Source organism: Macadamia integrifolia, chromosome 11 (genome assembly GCF_013358625.1).
Source record: "Macadamia integrifolia cultivar HAES 741 chromosome 11, SCU_Mint_v3, whole genome shotgun sequence".
Lineage (NCBI taxonomy): Eukaryota > Viridiplantae > Streptophyta > Magnoliopsida > Proteales > Proteaceae > Macadamia > Macadamia integrifolia.
This window is the reverse complement of record NC_056567.1, coordinates 25,970,406-25,977,688: the sequence shown is the minus strand read 5'-3', so window position 1 is coordinate 25,977,688 and position 7,283 is coordinate 25,970,406. Positions and strand designations below refer to the sequence as shown.

Below are 7,283 nucleotides of genomic sequence, written 5' to 3'. Positions count from 1 at the left end.
TTGGCCTATATTGTATACCATGTTTATATTGTGTTCTCACTTGAAATCTATTAGTTTTATGTTCCCCTTTTCTTTCATCTGGGTTACCAGGATTTTTCTTTAGAGGGTCATGATACTGATGGCATCAAAGATCATAGTGTGCAGGCAATAGCTGGTATTTTTGGCTGCTGCAGGTACTGGCACTTCATGGGCTGTGGGCTGTAGGCTGTATTTACCAATCTCTTGCATACCTTTAGATCTATCATATTAATAACAGTTAACAGTTTATTTCTAAAACAGAATGCTCGAGAGATGGAATTTGTGCATACATTAAATACTGTGTAGGCCTGCCTGCAGGTATATCAGTTGCAATATAGATGGAATATTTTTTCGGGGAGAAAACAGTTATCCATTCATGTAAGAAGAAAGTCCATGTGAACCACACAGGAAAGTTTGCCTAATATGAGCATACAAGATTGATTTTGTGTTTTAAATGCGGAGACTTTCATGATTGTGATGAGAATAAGAGTACTTTATGCAAGTGGGAAGTGGATGAGTGAATTCTTCAAGGTTTTTTCATCAAAGAGGAATAAAGGGGACTTGAAATACCTGATGCAGAGCAACCTCAAGGAAAAGATGAGCACGAGAGCAGTGGCGAAAGAAGCAGGGAGGGTCTTCAACAGGGGATGGTAAAGCACAAAAAAAGTATGAGTTTGGAAAGAGATGTGTGAAGCTTTGTGCCAAATCAGATGTCATAGAATTGGAGATAAATTCTTTGCAATCTAGGATGATAGTCTCAAATCATCCATGGAGTGAGTTGCTCCAACACAAAATCTCTCATACCCCGACGACTGTAGAGGAGGATACCATCAAGATAGGCCTTTCGTTCGCTCTAATTGCGACACTTGCGTTGGCTGCTGCAGCAATAAACCCACTTTTTTATGTCTGATTACCACATTCCTTCCTTTGGTGTTATGGATAAGCACCATCACTATTTAGCTTGCTTAAGGTATCACTAGCAGGGGTAGATGAAAAACCTGTTCTATTCTCATAAGGCCTGCTCTCCACATAATCTTAGCCTCTTAGGGCATTTATTGCTTGCTGGATGAGGAAGTAGTGACGGGTGGAGATAAATAGACTACCTTACTGTAAACCTTCCAATTATCTTCCGGCAAATGGGTAGTTTAGGCAAATTTATTCCAGATAATAAGAGTTACTTGTGGGCACTGAAAATTTGTATATTAGTTCATATTGTTAACATGTAGGGCATTTTGACAAGATTGCATGGTTTTTTGAGCCCATATGATCTTCCAAAATAGCATTATAATGCTGAATAAACCTTTCGTCACCTCCACAATGCTTGCGATGCATACTAGATGATCTTGCTTTGCATAGTACCAAATTAACATGTTGTGACATGTGACCTGGTCTTTGCCGGCGCAAGTCCTTGTCTCCATAAGATGCATCCCTCGCTGATGGAGCGCCTTTGTTGTTCGGGCAGGTGAGTGAATTTTAGGAGGGGAATAAATATTAGATTTGGAAATTGATTTGGAAACAGAAACATATTCTAATGTGAATTTACAAAGCTACCCTTAATAGAGAACAATTTGAAATCTCAATTGAAATTCAAGGGTTCAGCCAAAAGACTACTTTAATCCCAAAAGTTAGCTTACATGCGGACAAACAAATGGGTATTTTTGTTTTTTTGGTTAATTAAAAAAAGGGATATTGTAAGGGACTAAGGGTAGTAAATCTTTGGTTTTTTTTCTTTCTTGGATAAGGTAAATCTTAGGTTAAATTAGATAGATTTTCACTCTCGGTGATATTCGCACGAGGCCCTTCAGGAATGGGTGTCTAATGAACTGTCTACCATTGTCTTCCTTGTTCGTTTACCAGTAGACCGATAGGACCCACCTCTTAGATCTGATAGGCCCCTCACTCTCTCTCTCTTTCTATCCTCATCTCATTTTTTTCTGCTTCTACCACGGCTTTGATGCTAACCCCCTTACCCCACTTCTAAAACCCCTCTTCAAGCTGAAATGTCTCTCAGATTCTGAATAGTTCAAACACTTGCAAATCTCGATTGGGATCGAAATCCGATAAGGAGTTCAATCGGGCGTGGTGATTATAAGTTCGGAAAATCTTTTTGCCTGGTGAGGTTTCTCATAATTTTCCTTTGTTTGTTGTTTGATACATATAGTGGCTAAGTTTGCATGTTCAAAATGAAGAAGTGTTAGGGCTTTTAATTGTTTGTTGTTTGGATTTCTGATGAGAATCTTTTCGGTGGATACGCGGTTTGCCTTTTCTTTTCTCTCTTCGTTTTTCAGAATACAAAACTTTTTGGTGGTTATATCAGTTGAAGGTTGTCGGAAATGTTTGAAGCTACTGACTTGGGTTTGTTTTCGAATCTCTGAACCCATTTGTTGACAGAGAGATATTTGACGGCTTTACCGGGGAACACAGCCCTGGTAAGAACCCACTTCTTCATTTATTGTTTTGCTGAATTTTAAATATTTTTGGGTGGAACAACTTGTTATAAAAGTTTCAGTTTCTTTCGTTTGTTTCTCTGTGTCATGCCTTTCGGGTTTTGGTGACTGAAGATTTAGATTGTAGAATGCAAAAAGGATTTGATAATATTTTTTTGGGGTGCAATTATAGTTGAATCACTAAGTAGTGTTATGGATAATTTGATGGCCGATTATGATTTGTATTTATTCTCTCCTTTCTCTTCCTACTATGGGGGAGAAAATGTGAGATGTGTGGCAATGGATTTATGGCGGGCATCATGTTGTTGCAAAAAGTTGGTTATGACGGGGAAGGGGAGACCAGGAGGGAGTGCCTTCAGGTTTCTTTCTTTTTCGAGAGAAAGGATTAGGTTCCGACCTTCAGTTCCATCTCATCTGTGCTTCCTTTCTTCTTGTTATAAATTAGATTTGCCTTTTTTTGCTTCTCTTTTTTTTGACCCTTTTCTTGTGATGCGATAAGATGTTAAGTATCAAAACTTCAAATCACATGTCGTACCCTCAAGTCTGGGTAGTGCAACTATTGATTCGATTAAAATCCGACCTGTTGACAGCCCAACCCCAGATATGAATGCTTCGCCAAATTTATATATGATAATTTACAACAATTGAAAGGATGGATATATCCATTTCTTAACATTGACATAATCAACCAATTTTCACCCAGAAAAAAGAAGAAGAAAAGAATGAAAAATAGACTTTTTTTTTTTAAGAAGTGCGAAGAAAAAAACCTCTTGGCAAACAAAGGGTGTGCTCGGATGTACCATCTCTTGTTCTGCTTAGATAAGAATAGTATTTGTGCTATTTCTGCTGTGTCATTGAGTTACAATCTTTCAAGCTGAAGTTCTCCACAGAAACTCAGACTCCCTCCATTCAAATTAGTTTTCCTTGTACCATGATTCACTAAACAAAGTTTGTTGTGGCCAAGAACCAAAGACAAATTGGAAATGCAAAGCTAAAATGGGAGGTGATATAGAGAAATGCCCCCGGATTGTTTACGAGAAACTTTAAGAATCTTAAGAAGGGTTACCGAGAGCACCGTTGAATACAATTATGATTCAGAGTGCCACTTGAAGGACATGTCTTTTCTTCATTTTCTAGTCTTGCCAATTCCAACATATGTGCCTACAATACTTGACATTTCATGGCGGATGCTTTTTTCTTTTTAACTTTAGAAAGACAGAAGAGGATGTGGGAGAGAGGGAGAAAGGGAGTGAGAGAAGAGCTAGCATGCTGAATGAGAACACAACATCTAGAGGGGCATGAATGTGAATACAGTATAACCAGACTTGAATGGTTGCCTACAGGAAGAAGGTAAATAATGTGTACAAGAAGTTGAATTTTTTTCCCCTTCTTGGACAGCCATGTCATTGTCAAAACTGAAGATGAGTGGAAGTACCTGCTTTGAAAGCCGTGCTTCATAAGAGAGCCATGGAAGGGAGAAATTGAAGAGAGTTGATGAATATGGTTATATTTTCCAGAGAAGGGTGGTCCCAAATTGATTGGATCAGACGATTCATATCACTAGCATATCGGAATGATAGGGACAATGAATATTTCAGAATGATCTTTAAATTTCAAGAGAGATTGAGAGGATTGAGGGGAGTTGAACATGGCAATAGTAGAAAAGTTTTTATGAAATTCGTTTACTAGTTTTGTGGAGTCCAATTAATGTGCCACCTAGGAATTCTCTTGGGTTTCAGTGAGGCAATAGGGGCTTATTAACATATTAGTTACTAGAGGTTTTTCTGGACATATACACGAGGATATGAAGGTTGCGGGCTCCTGACAATTTTATTTTGGAAGGGGGTTGTTAATGGAAGCTCTAATCAAATTTATGTCATTGTTTGGTTGGTAATAGTTGTAGTTTGGTCATAGATGGTTTCTTTGTTTTGCCCTTTTCTAGTTGGAATTTAATCAATCAGACCACATTTTATTTTCCCAAATGTTTTGATAGAATATGGTTCTTTTTCTTGTTGGAAGATTTGTTGATCTCCTTAACTTCTTAATATGGTTGATGATGTTTGAAGGCCAAAGCTAACGACAGAACCCTAATGATTTTTGAATACTGTTATTGTGACAGTTCTCTGTTTAATATATTGGATTTGGTGAAAACACTTGTATTGGCTCTTGTATTCTTCTTTCTTACTCTTTGCTTGGTAATAGAATAGTGGGGATACATCTACGCAGGTGGTGTTTGCTATAACAATTTGTTATGTCAACAACAACAACAACAACAACTACTCAACCTTTTCCCAACTAAATGGGGTTGGTTACATGGATCTAAGAGGGTTAAAAAAAATAATGGCAACACCGCATGAACATCCCACCTATAATCGATTGGCTACATGAATGTTTGCCCTCCAAATAGCTCTGTTAGCAGTCATATTAGAGTCCAGTCCTAGCTTTTGCATGTCTATCCTTACAACATCATCTAAGGTCATTTTAGGCCTGCCCTTGTTCTTTTAGCTCCTTCCATCCGGATCTGATCACTCCTTACTACGGCATCCCAAGGCTTTCGTTGAACATGGCTGTACCACCTTAAACGACATTCTCAGAGCTTGTCCCCAATCGGGGTAACTCCCAAATCAGCTCTAACCCGTTCATTCCTTATTTTATTCCTCCTAGTTTTGCTCCATTTCAACATCCTCACCTTTGCAACATTGAGCTTTTCTATGTTACGCTTCTTGATTGCCCAACATTCTACCCCATACATCATCGCTGGTTAGCCATGATACTACCATAATTTCGTAGTATGGTAAGTTTTATACCTCTGTAGTTGTTGCAGCTCTGAATGTCACCTTTATTTTTGTAGATTGGAACTATGCTACTTATCCTCCATTCATTTGGCATTTTGCTTGTGCTCATAATCTGGTTAAATAGCTTGGTTAGACAGGATACTTTACATATTACCAACCTCGTCCACACTTTAATTGGGACATCATCAGGTCTAGGTGTCTTACCACTTTCATCTTTTGTAGGGGGTTCTTTAATCTTGGTTTCTCCCACCCTTCGTACATATCTATGATGAGCGATGGCTTGAAGGGTACTGCCCTTTTCCACGCCACTTCTGCTCGAACTGTCTCTATTTAGTAAGTCACAAAAATATTCATCCCATCTCTTCATAATGTCTTTATCCTTTACTAACACTCTCTCGTCATCACTTTTAACACATCTAATACTGTCGAAATCTCTACTTTTCTGCTCTTGCTTTCCCCATCGTCTTCCATGCTTCGTTTTTGGCAATCTTATATTTCTTTTTATCCTCTACTTCCTTAGTTCTTTGCCAAGTCTTAAAACAATCTTTTTTAGTCTTAATGGCTCCCTAAACCTCCTCATCCCACCACCAAGTGTCTCTAGGGGCTGGCCCAATACCTCGTCACCCCTAGAACATCTGTAACAACTTTTTTTATGCAGGCCGTCATCTCAGTCCACATCATGTTGGCGTCTCCCTCAAAATCCCAATTCCGTTGCTTGACCAATTTATCGGTAAATGCCCCTAAAGAATTTCCTTTTAATCTCCACCACTTACCTTTGGACAAATAGGTTTCCCTAAGTTACGTTACGTCATGTCATACTGAGGTGTTATCCAAGATCAACGGTCTATGCTGAGAGGTTAAGCTATCCCCAGCTATAACCTTACGATCCTTAGATGGTAGTCTGTCGGCCCTTCTAGTTAGGAAGAAGTCTATTTGGCTGGTAGGGTGCCCAATTTTGCAGATAACACTTTTGTAGGTAACTGAGTGCTCTTCTCTCTTAGCAAAGAAAATGTTCGCAATAGATAGATGCGCAAAGTCTAAAACTGAGGTCCCCTCATCCTTCTCCCCAAGTCCATATCCTTTATGTACCTCTTTATATCCTCTCCTATCTCTTCCAATCCAACGTGTCCATTCAGGTCACCTCCTATTATAATCCTTCCTCCTGGGCCAAAACCTTGCAACAAATCATCCTTGTGTTTCCAAAATTGTATCTTCCTACAATCATCCAACCCCACTTGGGTGCATAGGCGCTAACTATGTTGACAACCTCGTTCTCTAACACAAGCTTGAGGGATAAAATCCTATCTCTAACTCTTTTAAAATCATTTTTTTTTAAACCAGGAACTTATTTGGGTACCCTTGGCCGAACCTAAAAATTTTATTGATAGAAGATAAATGAAGAAGAAACAATGTGTTGGGGGGGGATATAACCCACCTTACACCGAAACCAACATCCAAAGATTTACTAAAAAAAATTAGAAAATAAAATAAAATAAAACCAAAACCCAACTCAGACACCAAACCAAAGGAAAACAATCTATTTTGATATGATAAAAGGAATTCGAGAATTATCATCCCTGATCGCAATCTTGACTAGGTCTGAAAAAGAATTGTACTTTGTGAAACATGAATTTGAGTGGCTCTTTTAACATCTACCACCTCATTCTTTAGGTCTTTGTCCACCACTATGCGTACTCCACCTTTACTATTTTGTTCTCCCGAATTCCTAAGCTTGAAGTCATCTAAGATCTAAGGTTTTTTACTCTTCCATCTAGTCCCTCGATTGGATGCAATATTAATCCTTTTCTTCTTTTCCTCATGACATCTTTCAGCTCCATACTCTTACCAGTCATCGAAAAAATGTTCCAGGAAGCAAATCTGATCCTATGTTTGGCGGGATTCATAACTCGCACATACACATGGTGTGGTGTTTCTTGGTGGGATGCCTTAGCAAGAGGACGATAGGGCATAAAACAAGAAAGAAAAGATAATTAAAAAAAATATGAGGATCCATGCAAAAAGT

The 7,283-nt window shown here is 38.6% G+C and overlaps 1 protein-coding gene across 2 annotated transcripts in view; it reads left to right on the top strand.

The window, feature by feature from the left end:
• The first annotated feature begins 1,858 nt into the window (after window positions 1-1,858).
• The window catches only part of LOC122093935 (protein FAR-RED ELONGATED HYPOCOTYL 3-like), a 43,734-nt gene continuing 38,309 nt past the window's right edge, over window positions 1,859-7,283 (top strand). Inside the window, exons 1-2 of one of the 2 annotated variants that reach the window (XM_042664494.1) lie at window positions 1,859-2,132; window positions 2,410-2,447. The gene's annotated coding sequence lies outside the window, so the exon portion shown is untranslated. Of the gene's footprint in view, window positions 2,133-2,306; window positions 2,448-7,283 lie in introns of both variants that reach the window. The other variant, XM_042664495.1, reaches the window with a different exon arrangement.